The sequence below is a fragment of the Pinus tabuliformis genome, chromosome X (genome assembly GCF_031772625.1).
Source record: "Pinus tabuliformis cultivar Carrire ecotype Pingquan chromosome X, CPIR1, whole genome shotgun sequence".
In the NCBI taxonomy this organism is placed as follows: Eukaryota; Viridiplantae; Streptophyta; class Pinopsida; order Pinales; family Pinaceae; genus Pinus; species Pinus tabuliformis.
Window position 1 is genome coordinate 1,480,618,321 of NC_142308.1, and position 18,223 is coordinate 1,480,636,543.

At 40.6% G+C, this 18,223-nt stretch overlaps 4 pseudogenes; all 4 read left to right on the top strand.

Annotated features, from left to right (window-relative positions):
• The window catches only part of LOC149145600 (protein unc-13 homolog), a 53,933-nt pseudogene extending 48,514 nt beyond the window's left edge, over positions 1-5,419 (top strand).
• LOC149145601 (uncharacterized) lies at positions 5,418-6,515 on the top strand (annotated as a pseudogene).
• LOC149145602 (protein unc-13 homolog) lies at positions 6,515-10,643 on the top strand (annotated as a pseudogene).
• Positions 10,642-11,739, top strand: LOC149145603 (uncharacterized; annotated as a pseudogene).
• The last annotated feature ends 6,484 nt before the right edge of the window (positions 11,740-18,223 follow it).

Here is an 18,223-nt window from a genome sequence, read left to right on the forward strand (position 1 = left end):
CTATACTACCTAGTTGTAGAGTTATCACATTGGGAATTTCCATAAAAGAATCTTTACAGGAGAGGGCCTTTCGATCCACATTAGTCCCTTTTTCTTCAGGTGACCGGGGGCCATGATCAAGTGCTTAGTCCTCAGGTGCTAGGGCCTTTGGACTACCCTCCCGGGGGCTTTTTCCTTTGTTACATAGAATACCACATACCAGTGCTTTATAATGCTTGCCTTTGATATCTCCCCTCGACACTTGCAATCGTTGATCTACGGGATTGGGCCCACCTGGGGTATAACAATTGAAATATAGGAGAGAGAGCCTCTTTACCTCCTTTCATAGCAATGCCCGATTTTCTAGACGTGAAAATTTCACAAAGCATGATACATGAAATATCGCATCCAAGAGGGTCTTCGCATATCGCAATCACAATTCGGAAGGGACTTTAGTAGAGGAGGAACCTTGCCTTGTCTCGTTGATTTCCAATTTGCGATGGGTGATATCATCACTACCACATGTCACTTTATGAGTGGTGACATGTGTCACCTGGAAATTCCCCCATAGGACCCTGAAAATGCCAGATCGGCATACAATGTGTCCTCCATACTGCCATGTCATATGTTTACTTCCACATCATCTCCATACTACCATGTCATGATGACTTCAACTACCATGTGGATTCATCAGGACCAATGGTATTCTACCATGTGGCCCCCTCGAGGAGAGAGAAGGGGCCCACCTGCTCTTGTTTTTTCGTTGCAATCCTTTGTTAAATGGTATTTTGGCCCCTCCTGGTGACTTTATATTATATCAGGACTTTTCCACTTCGCAATCTTTTTAACCCCTATCCCATCCAAAATCATCGATCGCCGATATTGTGGGACATTCGATATTGTTGGAAGTCTGACACACGGGACCTCCAACTTTTGATCAACCGATAGACTGTGTTGCCTAACTGCGATATGCAATTGCGATGACCATGGACCTCCAAAGTTTGTGATCGTCGATATCAGCTATCATTGATTGCAAGTTTTTTTGTCCTTCCTCACCACTGCTCTTAGGAAACTATGATTATGATTAGCCTCCCCTTGGTTTTTTCCGACTTTCAAAGGGTATCTTCAATCTACTCTAACTTCTGATCCAGAAGTCCATTTTTGGACTTCCACCTACCGTAGGAAAGCTTATTCCAAGAACTATCCAATGGAGAGTGACCAATTTAGCTTTGAGAGCTTTTGTGTCTTGGGAGATGGCTTCAAACATCACTGCTAGTTTTCACCCTTTTCACAGCTGAAAAATTATAATACAGTGAGTGACAACAGGATTCATCTAGTTACCATATACTTGTTCTGTTATAAGTGAGTTTCCCATTAAGGAAAAAACATGCATCATAATGCCAACAATATCCCCTTTTGGACTTGATGGAAACCATATTGGTGTTGATCACCTCAACATGTAGAAACCTATTATATACATCAAATAAGTGTTATTCAAACACCAAGATACTCTCCCCTTTGACATCAAGGGAAAAGGGTGGACCAAAGCTCTCCCTTTGGATATGATTTGCACTATATTTTCCATGCTTCCCCCGAGCACATGCTAAATATTTAGAAAGATTTTCAAATGAAGAACATGACTCTATAACTCTACTGAGTATGACCTTCCTATCGCCAAGGACTCGTACTTACATCAATCACCCAACCAAGTGGGGATACATATTTGACTCCACCACCTAACCAAGTGGGATTACCTTTTTGACTTGTAGCGGTGACAACCACCCTCCAAAATTTTTCCTTAGCCTGTTTTGGAGCCTCCCTACCAACCCTTCACAAAACTTTGTCTTGCTTCATCAAGTACACAAGCTTCAGTGTTTTTCGTGCACAAATGTAGCCTATCGAGCACAGCTTGATGCATTCCCCTCATAGGTTTTTCACCCGGACTTGGTCCAGCTGCAAGCTGAGTAGCTTCCCCAAGAAAATTGTGCATTTTTGGAGTGCAACCATCCTTCCCTCCAAAAATTGTGCAATTCTGTCTGGCAGCCTGATGGGCTCCAGATTTACGCAATTCTTCCAGCCAACACCCCCAAAAGAAATTGTGCAAATTTCCCTAGCAGGGCTACTCAACCCATAATTTGCACAAATTTGGGTAGCAGTCAGCTACTCTACCCCAAAAATTGTGCAAATATCCTGGGCAGTCAGCTCAGCTCCCATCCAAAAATGTGCATTTCCTTCAAGCAGTCAAACAGCCTCTTTCATGTGCAGTTGAGTTGACCAGTTCCCTCCAGGACCAAGAAAAATAGACTTGCATGCATGGGCTACTTCTCCCATGGTAGCATGCAAACACGTCCCTTGTTTTAAGGATATATATTTAGAAAGTGGAGGTCACATGCAAGGATCATTTCAAAAGCCTCCCACCAAGTGTTGCTTTCCCAAGAGTTGTGGCATGCACGTCTCAAACTTGATGTTATTGAAACTCATCAATCGGGTGTTGCAGAGCTCATTCGGCACATTCAGCTTAGTTGTTTTGGGGTAAGCCCCCTTCCCATGCCTTGTTTTCCATTTTTGTCACTTTTTGTGTTTTCTCTTGTATGAGTATTGTTTTCATGATTTCCTTGAATGCTTGTTTTCATTTACATGTATATTAGCTTGTCCTAGCACCATTTCAGTTTTCGTCAACATCTCACTATTGTTGCATCCATGAAACTGTTTTTCACGAATAGTCACCAATTCTATGACTCGCCTCACCCACATGCATGTTGTTCCATTTTCTGAATCTGTCATTCACCATTTGCATGCATGATCATTCTCTTAATCTTACACTCAGTATCAGCGTGCATTCACGTTCATGTTCAATTGCCCATTGGAAAGTCTGGCCAACCTTGGCCCAAACTCCACCTCACTAGATTGCATTGCACAATATTGAGAGGGAAGGCTCTGCCTTCCTCTACATAAATGTGCATTTCTACCTAGCAGCTATTCCCTAGGCCTACTTTGCGCAATCCTGAGGGACAATGATTGCTGGCCAAGAAAATTGCACAATGCAATCACTAGGCTTGCAACCATTTCCAGATGATATTGTGCATTACACAATTGTAGCACTGAGTAACCAGATTGGATTGTGCATTGCATAGTTCCAATAGTAAGTTAGTCTCCCAATTGCCCAAACTGTGCCTCGTGCAGTCTTGGCAGTCAGTGTCCCGACCTCCTAGACAAAATTGCGTAACCTTCATGATCAGTCACACAGGTATTGCAGGTGTTCATCTGCCTCTCAACAGTGCAGGTACAATGGTTTCCAAGGGGGTAGAGTCGAAGGCACTGTTCAGAGCACACCCAAAGATGCAATCGATCAAATGTCTATCAGACAGCCTACTCACGAAGAATCAAATTGTTCATAGATAAGAACATCAAGATATCACAAAAAACAACATCATGACCAACAGTTGAAGGAAGCATATCGAACACAATGAATGCAGGGAACACAGTGAATATAACAAATGCAGCGAATGCAATGAATGCAAGATGAAGTTTTTTGATAAGACAGAGGCAAAACAAAGTTACAAGATCAAGCAGATCCATCGATAATGAAACAAACTTTGGAGATTTAGGCTATGAGGTGACAGCGTGACACGAAGATCACGCGAAGACAAATAATGGAACAAATAAGGAGTTGCATGTGCTGAAACAACAACTCAGGAAGAACATGAAGCTACACAAACAGATGAATGAGTTGTAGCAGGAACAAGAACAACAGTGAGCACAACATGAACTTACAGATGAAACTACGCCCTTACAGGTTAAAGATCCATCCCAGTAGTTGACACGAAGCAGATATGGTGAGTCATGTTGTTGATCATGTTATCACTTAAGAATTCTAATTTCAAAACCGCTCACATTAGTTTGATGGTAAAAAATTCGGTGCTAGTCTAGGTTTGAGTTTTCGTTTGCCTTAGAGTCTGAGTCTTAGGAGTCCATTGTGCATCCTCATTCACCACTGGTCTCATAATTCACACAATTTCCATGTGTCAGTTTTGTTCAAAAGTTATTATGTGCTACAAAGCTCCTTAGGTGATTTTGTAGCGCATAAGTCAGTTTTAGGTGTTTTCGCAGCACAACATGTTTCATGTGATTTCGTAGCGCAGAAACCTGGTCTAGGTGATTTTGTGCTGATCCATAGCAAATCTCACCCAGCTGTCATACTTATCAGAATCCGCTGTGTTTTATGTCGTTAGGTGTCATTTGATCAGGGTCTGCCGGGATTTGAAGCAGTTCTTGTCAGGTGTCATAGCATTGACACCTGAAAGTGTTCATGTATTGGAAGCTGCAGACAAGTTAGAGAAGGACCTTGTGCAGATCGTTGTTGAAGATTCAGTGGACTGTGAAGATGGAGGAAAGGGGGTCATAAGGGAAATGCCCCCGTATGAGGTTGACTCTATTCTGGCAGACTTGTCAAGAACATGGATCAAAGAAAGACTAGAGAGACTTCACGAATGGGCGGACATGAGCTTGCAACAAGAAGACTGGACTCCGGTGGCAAACAAGGAGAAATATGCACCCTCAGCAGCTGAAGTTTTAAGGATTGTTGAAGAGACACTGGATGCTTTCTTTGAATTGCCATTATCTCAACATTCAGATCTATTCCCAGATCTTGTGGCTGGACTTGACAGAGCTCTACAGCGCTATATTTCCCAAACTAAATTTGGATGTGGATCCAAGAACAGTTATGTTCCTCTTTTGCTAGCACTTACTAGATGCTCAACTGGGTCAAAGTTTTGGAAGAAAAAGGAAATCTCAGATAGTGTCAATGAATAGTTCTGAGCGTATGACGTTGTCACAACTGTGTGTTCGGATCAACACCTTACATCACATTCGGACTACAACAGAGCAACTGGAAAAAAGAATATCCTATGGTTGGAAGATGGATCTTTTTGCCAAAGATAATGAGAAATCAAAAGTTACTCTTGCACCCATTGGAAGTGCGCCTGAAGCCAAGTTCGAATTTTCCCAGGCTGGCAGTAAGGAGGGCATTCAGCAGCTTTGTGAATGTACTGCATACAAGGCGGTTTTCCATGATTTGAGTATTGTGCTCTGGGATGGTTTATACCTTGGGGGAATAGCGAGTGCAAGGATAGGACCATTTCTTGAACAACTTGAATCAAACCTAGAAATTATAACTGATACTGTCCATACAAGAGTTCGTACTCGTGTTTTTACAGCATTAATGAAGGCCTGTTTTGATGGTTTTTTGTTGGTATTGCTGGGGGAAGCTCCTTCTCGTGCTTTTTCAAAGTCTGATTCTGAAATAATAGAGAAATATTTCATGGCTCTCAAAAACCTGTTCAAAGCTGAGGGGGATGGTCTTCCTGGAGAGTTGGTGGAAAAAGCAGCAATGCCTGTGACAGATATCTTCCCCTTGTTTTCTACTAACACAGAAGACTGATCAAGAACTAGATTCTTTGTGGGAATGTGATGAGGTGTGGAATGTCTATGGTGTGCTCAACTATCTACAGGCTCGTGTTGAGAAGTCTGTGATCATCCAGATCCTAGAGGAAGAGAAAGAAGGTAATTTAACATTTACTGCAACTGATGGATATGACTACAATGGAGGAAGCAATGTTTTGAAGGTTCTCGGATACTTTAGTATTATTGGTCTACTTCGTGTACATTGCCTTCTTGGAGATTATTACAATGGACTCAAGTGCTTGGCACCTATAGATGTTAACCAGACAGGTGTCTACAATTCAGTGATTGGAAGCCATATCACAACTATTTATTATTATGGATTCGCCAACCTTATGTTGAGAAGGTATGTTGAGGCAATACGGGCCTTCAATCAAGTTCTGTTGTATATAATAAAGACCAAACAGTTCCATCAAAAGTCTCCACAGTTTGACCAAATTCTGAAGAAAAATGAACAGATGTATGCTCCATTGGCTATATGCCTCTCTATCTGTCCACAAATGAAGCTTGTTGAGGAAAATGTGAACAATCAGCTGAAAGAGAAGTATGGAGAGAAGATGGCAAGAATGCAGAGAAGTGATGAGGCTGTGTATGACGAATTTTTTTCATATGCCTGTCCTAAATTTATTACTCCTTCAGTACCAAACTATGATGACGCTCTTGTAAATTATAACGAGGATGCATATAGGCTTCAGTTGAAGTTGTTCTTATCAGAAGTAAGACAGCAACAGCTTTTGTCAGGTCTACGGAGCTTCTTGAAGTTGTATACATCCATCTCAATGGAAAAGCTCGCGAATTTTATGGACGTTGATGAGTCTAGCTTAAGGACAACTCTTATGACATACAAGCATAAGACTCATGCAATTGATCATGATGGAAGAATTATATCAAATGCGGATGTTGACTTTTATATTGATGAGGATATTGTTCATATTTTTGAATCAAAGTCTTCAAAGCTATACGCTGATAACTTTATGCGTCACATTATCAAGTGTGAAGAGATTATTAGTGATTTGGACAGAGTAAGCTTGAATAAGATAGTTGTTGTTTTTGCATTATGGAAATGCCAGCTGTAATGAGGTCAAACATCCAAATTTTGTAATTAGAGAAGAGCAGTCTTAAGCCATGAACAGTGGCGATCATTTAGCTATGAAAGGAAGACTGTGCTTTTGAAATTACACAGCAGTTTCGTAGCGCGCTACGAAACTGCTGTAGCTGCATGTTACAATTCAGTTGATCAATTATGATTGACAAAGCGGCAAATCTTTTTGAAAGGTTTTGTCATCACACAGGTACATGAAAACGGTGGACAACACATCAAGGACGTGGCAGTCTGCTCTATTTTGGGTAATTAAAGGATAAAGGCATGCTTTTTTGGATTCGAATATTTTGAGGAAAACCAAGGACCGACAAACAGGGGCAGTTTCCTATATTTCAGGGTATTGGAAAACATGTGACATTGAAGACAAACATGGAGCCTTGAAGACCCATCACAGCCAAACTAGAAGGGGACCAGATGTCAAAGAACGAAGATGATTGTAGACCAAGACTGTCACGGTGTTAGAATCCTACTTGATTTAGATCTCTAAAAACTCCAGTCAACACTTTGTTGTATTTATTAAGTAGTTAGAGTTTAAGAGTGGTCAGTATTAGAAGTAGTTTTCAAATTCCCCTCATGCTGGAGGAGGAATCTCGATCAGTTAGAATAAGATCTCTATATATATAGCTGAAACAACAATGTAATCAGGGTTGGAAAACTTTATAACAGAGCATAGTATTTGGCTTATGTAAAGACTCACTTTCAGTAATATAATTTTGATTTTACTTCTCAGGATTCACGAAGGATTTCTTATATTCAGAATGTGTGATGTTGTCCTTTTCTTAGTTTTGTTTACAGTGGTATGGATGTATAATCACTCAGAATTCACTGAATGTGCTCAGATTTCCTGTATGCATCTATAAACTGTGTGGTTCCATATGAGTGTATGTTCTGAATATTCAAATGCTGAATGCCCTGACTTCCATGTAAGGTCAAGATCTTTGTTATATTGAAGTGTTGTTGACTCCATAGGCCCAATGGATACTTGTTTAATGTATTTCCAGCATTCATATTTGTCACAGTTGTTCTACAAGAGTTAGCCATCTTATTTTTAATCAAAATCATTATTACGCCCAGAGAGAGCCCTCTCAGGTTGAGGAGGCTAAGCCTCAGCCTAAAGTAGGTTTGAAATAGTTACTTGAAGTCTTCCTGGTCTGCAGCCTTCCAGGGCCTGATTTTGAGATAACATTTTGGTGCGTCTGCCGGGAGTCTGAAGATTATTCGTTCCCGAAATCATGAAGCTGAACTTCTGAAGGTAGCAGGAGCTCAGAAGAATTTTCGAGGCTGCAATCTACCTTGGCGACTCCATTGTTGAAGAATTCAAAATTCATACATTCATGGTGATTCCACTGGAGTTATGAAGGACCCAGATGCTACCATTCTTATTTCAAGGTATGCATGCATAGATTTTTCAGGAATTCATGGTTTCCCAAATCATTTTCCCAAGGATGCATATTTTCTAAGGAATGGTCCAAAATTCAACGGAGAAGATTTGAATTTAACTTTGAAGCATATATCAGAATTTTGTGATTTTACAGAGCTTCTTAGAGTTAAACATGAGGATGTTTGCATTATGTTGTTCTATGATTCATTTCAAGGGAAATGTAAACAGTTGATTGAAAGATTTCCTACCAAATCCATTAAGTCATTTGAAGACTTTTGGCTTATGTTTTTGGAGGAATGGATAGATAGATCAGATGTGGTGGCAAACTCTCCTTCAATTCAAGGTTTCAAACAATGGAATGATGATCATATTAATGAAGAAATAGATGAAAGTTTTTCTTTGTCCTTGTCTTCGTATCTAAAATCATTTGAGTGCAAGGCAAAGGATAAGATGAAATTTTTGGATGAAGTTGCTAAAGACATTGAGAAAGATATTGAAGGTTTACAAGGTCAAATTCAGGCATATAGTTTTCATAATCATGATCATTATTTTCAGAAGCTTTCTATGGAAGAACACAAGGAGAGAGTGTTTCTTCCTTTCTCTTTCACGATTGAGGAACTGTACACTATTGTTGAAGATCAGTTTGCACAACCAGAAAGTTACAAGAATAGTCAAGCTGATCATGTATTTTGGGATCCTATAGCCAAATATGTGGAAGAGTTTTACTTCCCAGTGTTTCAGTTTTTCTATGAAGATCAAAGGCAATTTCAGTGGCACTGGTCATCACAATATCATTGTGGCTCTGAACTCCGATGCAGTCAAAAAACTCAAATATCAGATAAGACAAATGATTGGCTACATTGGAAATTTCACATTGATTGAGCTGAAGAAAGTTTGAATTGATAGGGTAGGTAGGTAGGAAAATGCAAATAAGCTCAAGGTTGACTGAGCATTTTTTTTTTAGTAGATATAGAATTCTCTCTCCTACGGTGATCATCAAGCTCAAGCCTGAGGTGAAGCCCCCAGAATCTTGAAGGGATGCTTGTCAAGCAAATTTCTGTTTGTCATAATGGATAAGGCACTGGACCTGCGAGTTCTTAGTGTACTACAGGAGCACACTATCCCAAGTGGAGCCACTGTTATCACTTAAGAATTCTAATTTCAAAACCGCTCACATTAGTTTGATGGTAAAAAATTCGGTGCTAGTCTAGGTTTGAGTTTTCGTTTGCCTTAGAGTCTGAGTCTTAGGAGTCCACTGTGCATCCTCATTCACCACTGGTCTCATAATTCACACAATTTCCATGTGTCAGTTTTTTTCAAAAGTTATTATGTGCTACAAAGCTCCTTAGGTGATTTCGTAGCGCATAAGTCAGTTTTAGGTGTTTTCGCAGCACAACATGTTTCATGTGATTTCGTAGCGCAGAAACCCGGTCTAGGTGATTTTTTGTTGATCCATAGAAAATCTCACCTAGCTGTCATACTTATCAGAATTCGCTGTGTTTTAGGTCATTAGGTGTCATTTGATCAGGGTCTGCTGGGATTTGAAGCAGTTCTTGTCAGGTGTCATAGCATTGACACCTGAAAGTGTTCATGTATTGGAAGCTGCAGACAAGTTAGAGAAGGACCTTGTGCAGATCGCTGTTGAAGATTCAGTGGACTGTGAAGATGGAGGAAAGGGGGTCATAAGGGAAATGCCCCCGTATGAGGTTGACTCTATTCTGGCAGACTTGTCAAGAACATGGATCAAAGAAAGACTAGAGAGACTTCGCGAATGGGCGGACAGGAGCTTGCAACAAGAAGACTGGACTCTGGTGGTAAACAAGGAGAAATATGCACCCTCAGCAGCTGAAGTTTTAAGGATTGTTGAAGAGACATTGGATGCTTTCTTTGAATTTCCATTATCTCAACATTCAGATCTATTCCCAGATCTTGTGGCTGGACTTGATAGAGCTCTACAGCGCTATATTTCCCAAACTAAATCTGGATGTGGATCCAAGAACAATTATGTTCCTCTTTTGCTAGCACTTACTAGATGCTCAACTGGGTCAAAGTTTTGGAAGAAAAAGGAAATCTCAGATAGTGTCAATGAATAGTTCTGAGCCTATGACGCTGTCACAACTGTGTGTTCGGATCAACACCTTACATCACATTCGGACTGAAACAGAGCAACTGGAAAAAAGAATATCCTATGGTTGGAAGATGGATCTTTTTGCCAAAGATAATGAGAAATCAAAAGTTACTCTTGCACCCATTGGAAGTGCGCCTGAAGCCAAGTTCGAATTTTCCCAGGCTGGCAGTAAGGAGGGCATTCAGCAGCTTTGTGAATGTACTGCATACAAGGCGGTTTTCCATGATTTGAGTATTGTGCTCTGGGATGGTTTATACCTTGGGGGAACAGCGGGTGCAAGGATAGGACCATTTCTTGAACAACTTGAATCAAACCTAGAAATTATAGCTGATACTGTCCATACGAGAGTTCGTACTCGTGTTTTTACAGCATTAATGAAGGCCTGTTTTGATGGTTTTTTGTTGGTATTGCTGGGGGAAGGTCCTTCTCGTGCTTTTTCAAAGTCCGATTCTGAAATAATAGAGAAAGATTTCATGGCTCTCAAAAACCTGTTCAAAGCTGAGGGGGATGGTCTTCCTGGAGAGTTGGTGGAAAAAGCAGCAATGCCTGTGACAGATATCTTCCCCTTGTTTTCTACTAACACAGAAGACTGATCAAGAACTAGCTTTTCTGTGGGAATGTGATGAGGTGTGGAATTTCTATGGTGTTCTCAACTATTTACAGGCTCATGTTGAGAAGTCTGTGATCATCCAGATCCTAGAGGAAGAGAAAGAAGGTAATTTAACATTTACTGCAACTGATGGATATGACTACAATGGAGGAAGCAATGTTTTGAAGGTTCTCGGATACTTTAGTATTATTGGTCTACTTCGTGTACATTGCCTTCTTGGAGATTATTATAGTGGACTCAAGTGCTTGGCACCTATAGATGTTAACCAGACAGGTGTCTACAATTCAGTGATTGGAAGCCATATCACAACTATTTATTATTATGGATTCGCCAACCTTATGTTGAGAAGGTATGTTGAGGCAATATGGGCCTTCAATCAAGTTCTGTTGTATATAATAAAGACCAAACAGTTCCATCAAAATTCTCCACAGTTTGACCAAATTCTGAAGAAAAATGAACAGATGTATGCTCCATTGGCTATATGCCTCTCTATCTGTCCACAAATGAAGCTTGTTGAGGAAAATGTGAACAATCAGCTGAAAGAGAAGTATGGAGATAAGATGGCAAGAATGCAGAGAAGTGATGAGGCTGTGTATGACGAATTTTTTTCATATGCCTGTCCTAAATTTATTACTCCTTCAGTACCAAACTATGATGACGCTCTTGTAAATTATAACGAGGATGCATATAGGCTTCAGTTGAAGCTGTTCTTATCAGAAGTAAGACAGCAACAGCTTTTGTCAGGTCTACGGAGCTTCTTGAAGTTGTATACATCCATCTCAATGGAAAAGCTCGCTAATTTTATGGACGTTGATGAGTCTACCTTAAGGACAACTCTTATGACATACAAGCATAAGACTCATGCAATTGATCATGATGGAAGAATTATATCAAATGCGGATGTTGACTTTTATATTGATGAGGATATTGTTCATATTGTTGAATCAAAGTCTTCAAAGCTATACGCTGATAACTTTATGCGTCACATTATCAAGTGTGAAGAGATTATTAGTGATTTGGACAAAGTAAGCTTGAATAAGATAGTTGGTGTTTTTGCATTATGGAAATGCCAGCTGTAATGAGGTCAAACATCCAAATTTTGTAATTAGAGAAGAGAAGTCTTAAGCCATGAACAGTGGCGATCATTTAGCTATGAAAGGAAGACTGTGCTTTTGAAATTACACAGCAGTTTCATAGCGCGCTACGAAACTGCTGTAGCTGCATGTTACAATTCAGTTGATCAATTATGATTGACAAAGCGGCAAATCTTTTTGAAAGGTTTTGTCATCACACAGGTACATGAAAACGGTGGACAGCACATCAAGGACGTGGCAGTCTGCTCTATTTTGGGTAATTAAAGGATAAAGGCATGCTTCTTTGGATTCGAATATTTTGAGGCAAACCAAGGACCGACAAACAGGGGCAGTTTCCTATATTTCAGGGTATTGGAAAACATGTGACATTGAAGACAAACATGGAGCCTTGAAGACCCATCACAGCCAAACTAGAAGGGGACCAGATGTCAAAGAACGAAGATGATTGTAGACCAAGACTGTCACGGTGTTAGAATCCTACTTGATTTAGATCTCTAAAAACTCCAATCAACACTTTGTTGTATTTATTAAGTAGTTAGAGTTTAAGAGTGGTCAGTATTAGAAGTAGTTTTCGAATTCCCCTCATGCTGGAGGAGGAATATTGATCAGTTAGAATAAGAGCTCTATATATATAGCTGAAACAACAGTGTAATCAGGGTTGGAAAACTTTATAATAGAGCATAGTATTTGGCTTATGTAAAGACTCACTTTCAGTAATATAATTTTGATTTTACTTCTCAAGATTCATGAAGGATTTCTTATATTCAGAATGTGTGATGTTGTCCTTTTCTTAGTTTTGTTTACAGTGGTATGGATGTATAATCACTCAGAATTCACTGAATGTGCTCTGATTTCCTGTATGCATCTATAAATTGTGTGGTTCCATATGAGTGTATGTTCTGAATATTCAAATGTTGAATGCCCTGACTTCCATGTAAGGTCAAGATCTTTGTTACATTGAAGTGTTGTTGACTCCATAGGCCCAATGGATACTTGTTTAATTTATTTCCAGCATTCATATTTGTCACAGTTGTTCTACAAGAGTTAGCCATCTTATTTTTAATCAAAATCATTATTACACCCAGAGAGAGCCCTCTCAGGTTGAGGAGGCTAAGCCTCAGCCTTAAGTAGGTTTGAAATAGTTACTTGAAGTCTTCCTGGTCTGCAGCCTTCCAGGGCCTGATTTTGAGATAACAGATCGCATGCAAGAGATTCAACAACATGCATGTCATTGTGCGTATGCATGCAATCCAACCTATTCAACACACTCACCAAGGCGAAGACAAGAAGCAAGTCCAACTGGAGCTAAACATGTACATTGGCAAGTTGATGCACATGACCACCAGCACACTCTTGAAGATTAGCGTGGACACTATGCATCAATGTGTTGTCAATTCAACTGCACCTAAGAAGACCATGTGCATGTTAGCATATGATTTGGATGAAGGCGCTGAACCAATGCATTGGTTGCAACAAAGGCAAGAGTTCGCTTCAGCAAGATGTCACCATGAGATGCATGCACACCATCATGGATGACCAATCTTAGCGTCATCTCACCACCTTCACCATCACAATCATGTCAAAGAATTAGTCTCATCACATTGGATTGAGCGTTAGTGATGTCTTGCATGGCTTTCTCAAGCTATGTTATCTCACATGAGTACATGTGCATTGTAATGTTGAGTCATGTCAAGTGTAAGTCAAGTGTCAATAGTTGCATGAAACAATCATAGAGTAAGTGAAGAGTCATGACAGTAGTTGAACTATAACAAAGGGGAATATCAAGGGTCACCCCACCCTTTGCTATAAATAGTCCCTCATAACTCATTATAAATGCTTTTGGTCAGCCAAGCTTCTAATAAGACTATCTTGGAGAAAGCTTGGACAGTATTGTAACGCGCCTTGGATTCTCCACTGCACGCAGCTAGTTCATCTCTTTGGAGGAGTAGGTGGATGTGGCTGTAACATTCCACTATTGGGGCTAGCATGTTTACATGGATGTATTGTATGATTGGGACTTACACTTCTTTATATAATAAGAGCTAGCACCTTTTCATGCATATGTTGTTATTGTAGTTGGACTACTCTGGTTGCTTAGCAATATATGTTGTTTAACTTACGTAGTTGTGTATGAACTGCTTCGTATGCGATTATATGAATCTTGTTGCAGATGTGTTGTTGGTTTAACCATCACTTTGGATTGTCGAGTGATCTTCTTTCCAGCTTGTGATGCATCTTCGCTCGTGTGTTCCCTTCTCAGCTGAGTACTGCAACCTGTTTCCAAGGGGCACACTCATCTCAGCCCCCATGTGTTAGAACCTCTCATTCACCTTCCTTGACTCACCAGAGTGGTCACACCCTTGCTACTGACAGAGTTATCTTACTTTCCTCTACGCGACATCATAGTCAAGGCATTACCTTACGACCCACTGCTAGGACTCCTACACCAAACGGTCTAAGGTCTAATTAGGACTTCTTACTGTGCAAATCCCCTTGACATGTTGGCCAGTCCATCATCGTCAACATTTTTGGCGCTAGAAGGAGGATCAGATGACAAGTTTTATCCTCTCATCCAGTTTTGAAACTTTGCAGACCTTTCATGGATTCTTACACTCTTCTTCCCCTACGATGTTTTCTTAATCGTGAAGATATCTCCATCACGGGGGAGTTTTTCGATCTCTCGTCCACTTTCATGTATCATGGTGAAGGTGAAGGGGCCTGGCCTAAGTACTTACATGCCTTTATTTCCATGGGTGTTCTATTGTCTTGCTGCTTGCACACACACTTTGCGAATCTCCATGTATATGGTTGCTCAGCCTACCGCTGACAATGTGCAATCACTTGAGCACTTATGTGATCTTATTCAAGACACTTTATATAATTTTGATCTAGACCATATTGACTAGAAATTGTTACAGCAACAAAAGGCTCTGCATCAATCGGTCATTTATTTTTGGCATCGCTTCTGTGACTTGGAGTTTCAAGCTCCGAGGAGCCAGATGAATTTTTCTTATCTTTGGGACAAGTTCGAGTATTGCCTTAGGAAATATGCTCATCCAAAGAAGAAGCTTGAGATGAAGCCTCACTCAAAATTCTTGATTGATGGAGCTGCACAATCTCATGTGGATGCAGTCACTATCTCAACTGACTGTCCACCTTCCTCTCATTCAACAGCTCCACCACTGTTGAGTGATGTTGAAGATCATGCTCACACACCTATTCATCTTTCACATTCTCCCAACATCACTTCACTCAATTTTCATGTAGATTTGGTTGTGAGTCCTTCGAGTTCTCATATGCATTATGTTCTACGACCTCCATCTTCACACTCGGGTGTTCCTCTGGATGATGTTGTCTTTTGTTCACCCATTCCAGACTCTTCACTTGTTGTGAACAAGGAAGAACCCATTGACAGAGTTAGTGTTGCACAACCAACATGCGTTATCATTCATGAAGAGTATTAGTGGGAGCTTGAGCATCAACACTTGGTGAAGGAGGACTCCCTTCCGTCTGAGCCCCCTCCATTCTTTCCTAACATCTTTTGGTGAAATTTCCATCCAAGATTTTGCATGTGTGTCTTCATCCACGGATGCACCCATTGTTGATCACTTGGAGGACTCACGAGATGTTGGTCCATCGTTCGACAATGGAGAGGATAAGCTATTCTTTGAAAATCAACTAGATCTTTCATCTGTCTTTTCTAGAAACACAGAGGATGAGTTTGTCCGCTTTTCATCTACCCCAATATTTGATTCATCTGATCATGAGGATGCCGATAAAATCATTGATTTTTCTGATCATGGTGGTTGTGATCCATTTGTTTCCATATTTGATCATGATATTGACTATATAACAATTTATCTTTCGAAGCCACCAGTTTACGATGATCTACCTAATGATGAAGTTGAAACACCCAAGACTATCGAGGCACTTCAGCCTGAGCTGATGGTTATGTCAGGCCCTCGCTCTCTTGGGGTTAGTCTCACTTCTGATCATGAAACTGTTCAATCACCCAAGGCTCCTCATCACTCATTTGTATGCATTGAAGATCCATCTCACACAAAGATCACACTTCCTCCACTCGAACTACATGATCCCATCGCTCATGCATTGAAGGAATCTTACATTGCAAGCACACGTGTATGATGCAAGTTATCTTTGTTTCTTTCATTTCCTTGCATGTCTTAGTTAAGAGTGTGCTTGCACTTCAAAGTTGCATGCAGTGTCACATAGTACCATAATAAGTCCACAGGTTACTCGTCATGCACTTGCACTCAATTATGTCATGTGGACACTGTCAGACATGAAGTGTGGTGGTCTTCATTGTTATATCTTTCTTGCTTGCTGGTTCGCACAATTGGGTTTCTCGCGGACCAAGCCTTCACCAACATGGGTCAATTAATGCATTGGTGACTTCATTGGAAATATCACTTCACGTGATCAAGCCCATGCACCATTAGTGTAGGAGTAGGAGTAGTGTTTGCTTTTAGTCAGTTTGCTTGCATGCTTGTTTACTTATTCACTTTGTTTTCTTGTTTATCTGCTTTCCTGTTTGCTTACTTGTTTTGCTTTCACTTTTGCTTCTACTCTTGCTTTGATATGTTGTTTTTTAGTTCACTTATTTCGTATAGTTCACTTGTTTCGTTCGTAGGTTAGTTTTGCATGAAACCATGTATGGCTCTTGAAACGGGTTGGGTGAAGTACAAGAGGGCTTGTACATCTATCACTACTTGTTTATCTGTCATCTTGCCTCTGTATGAAGAGCTTGTTACTTTTAGACCATGGTTCTTCGAAGGAAAATATGTATTGTTTGAAGTGAACCTTGGTGAAAACACAACGCTTGCACGCTAACTAGCATCACCTTCTCTAGTCAGTTGTTTTTGGATTAACCATTGTCAGCTCAGTCAAGTAGAGTAAGGTGAGGGGGAAAACCTTAACAAGCATGTCAGAGATACCATAAACTACTTCTCTACTGGAAAAACCTCTTCTACTCTCAATAAGTCGGGATCACTCTTCTGCCTCTAAAATGAATAAGTGTTATGCACAGTTAAAAAAAAAATGAAAAATGAAAAGTCAAAAAATGAAAAATGAATAAGGCGAAAGAAGAGAAAGGATTCCTGTGTAGGGGGGTGATGCAAGTAACTCTACCTGGGTACTGACCAGGCTCACTAGAAATGAAGCCATGCTTGTGTTCCTATGTGACTCCAGTGGGGTACTATCCAGGCCCGCTGGCAGTGGAGCAACACCAGAGATGAAACTGAGACTTTGAAAACTATACTGCTTGTGCATCAATAGACCCCTCAACCCCAATCAAAACAATTGTTTTGCCTTGGCTTAGAATGTGTGTTAATAGACAAAGAGCTTGGAAGATGCTACATCTTACAATCAAGCTAGTGTGAAACCAAGATGAGCTAAGAGCTGAACAATACTTCTGGAGGTGTTAGACTTGCTTTTCACAAACAAGGTCCATTTAAAGAGCTAGAGTTCTACCAGTGTGTCGCCAAGTCTTGTAGCGGCTACAACCACCCTAAAAAAAAATTCCTTAGCCTGTTTTGGAGCCTCCCTACCAACCTTTCATAACACTCTGTCTTGCTTCGTCAAGTACACAAGCTTCAATGTCTTTCATGCACAAAGGCAACCCGTCGAGCATAGCTTAATGCATTCCCCTCACAGGTTGTTCCCCTGTACTTGGTCTAGTTGCAGGCTGAGCAACTTTCCCAAGAAAATTGTGCATTTCTAGAGGGAAACCAGCCTTCCCTCCAGAAATTGTGCAATTCTGTCTAGCAGCCTGTTGGGCTCCAGAATTGCGCAATTTTTCCAGCCAGCACTCATAGCGAAAATGGAAAAAATTTGCCCAGTAGGGCTGCTCAGCCCAGACTTTACGCAAATCTGGGCAACAACCAGTTGCTCTACCTAGAAATTGTGCAAATCTCCTAGGCAATCAGTCCAACTCCAAGCCAGAAATGCGTATTTCCTTCAGGTAGTAGAACAGCCTCTTGCATGTGCAGTTGAGTTGACCGATTCCCTCCAGGACCAAGAAAAACAAACTTGCATGCATGGGCTACTTCTCCCAAGGAAGCATGCAAAGGCATCCCTTGTTTTAGGGATCTATGTTTGGCAAGTGGAGGTTACATGCAAGGATCATTTCAGAAGCCTCCCACCAAGTGTTGCTTTCCCTAGATTTTTGGCATGTGCGTTACAACCTCGATGTTAGGGAAACTCATCAACCGGATGTTGCAGAGCTCATTCCTCAGATCAACCTTGTAGATCTCACATCCCACATCACATTTAGGAGCATTTGACACATTCAACTCAGCTGTTTTGGAGTAAGCCCGCTTCCCATGCCCTGTGTTGCATTTCTATCGCATTTTGTGTTTTCACTTGTATGAGTATTGTTTGCTTGATTTCTTTGAACACTTGTTGTCATTTACATGTATATTAGCTTCTCCTAGCACCATTTCAATTTTAG